Source organism: Apaloderma vittatum, unplaced genomic scaffold, assembly GCF_000703405.1.
Source record: "Apaloderma vittatum isolate BGI_N311 unplaced genomic scaffold, ASM70340v1 scaffold35484, whole genome shotgun sequence".
Lineage (NCBI taxonomy): Eukaryota > Metazoa > Chordata > Aves > Trogoniformes > Trogonidae > Apaloderma > Apaloderma vittatum.
This window is the reverse complement of record NW_009712713.1, coordinates 5,120-6,058: the sequence shown is the minus strand read 5'-3', so window position 1 is coordinate 6,058 and position 939 is coordinate 5,120.

The following is a 939-nucleotide window of genomic DNA, read 5'->3' as shown; positions in this document are numbered from 1 at the left end:
GGCCCGCAGCGGGCTGCGTGCCATACGTCGCCGTCTGTCCCTCGGGGAAGGCATCCCCCGCTCCCCCAGAAACCTGCTCCCAGTTTTATTTTGGTCCTAGCAAGCATCTTGCTGAGGATAAGGCAAACGCCGCACCCGAAAGGTCCTCACCAACATCCTGAGAGCAGTCCTGAACAGTCGCCTCTGCTCCGGAGAGCCCCTGCAACACAAACTCACGGTGGGCTCCTCACATCGCGCACGAGGCAAATTGGACCCTACAGCCTCTTCCTTCCTCCCTGCTCCGCTGCAGCCCGCTCCCAGCCGCGCCGGTGGGCAGGCCCTCCGAGGCTCTGATTTATCAGCAGCCCTGCTTCTTATTTGGGGTCCTCCAAATGGAGCTAGACAGACGGCTGTTGGTTTTTGTGGTTTTTTTTCCCTTACCTATTTACCCCAGTGAGCTCCCATCCTCAGGCTCCTTGGCAAGGCACTTCACAAACAGACACCGGCCAGCCGGGACTTCGTTTCAAAACTGTGTCATGGCTTTGGGTCAGAAATATTGCACCACACACACAGAAAACGTGCAGGGCTGGTGACACTTACCTGTGAGGCCTAAACCTCTGCCCTCGCCCCTGGAAGTAGGCAGGATTTGAGCTGCCACATGATCATCTTCATGCCTGAAAGTTCTACGCAGATCCCTCGCTGCACTGCCCGGCAGCCCAGGCAATCAGATTAAAGTGTGAGCCTTGATATACGAGTCTGTCTCCCCATTGAATTAGCTCTTCTTCTGGCCTCCCAGCGTGCTGCTATCGTTGCTTTAGCAACAACCCTGGTGCCCTGACGTCAGAAGGGAGCTGCTGCGACCTCAGCCTCAGGTCCAGCATCGCTGGTGCTGTCTGGAGCAGGATGGGCAGTGCCGAGTCAGCACGGTGAAAGGGTGCTGCGATTTGAGGGTTCAAGGGA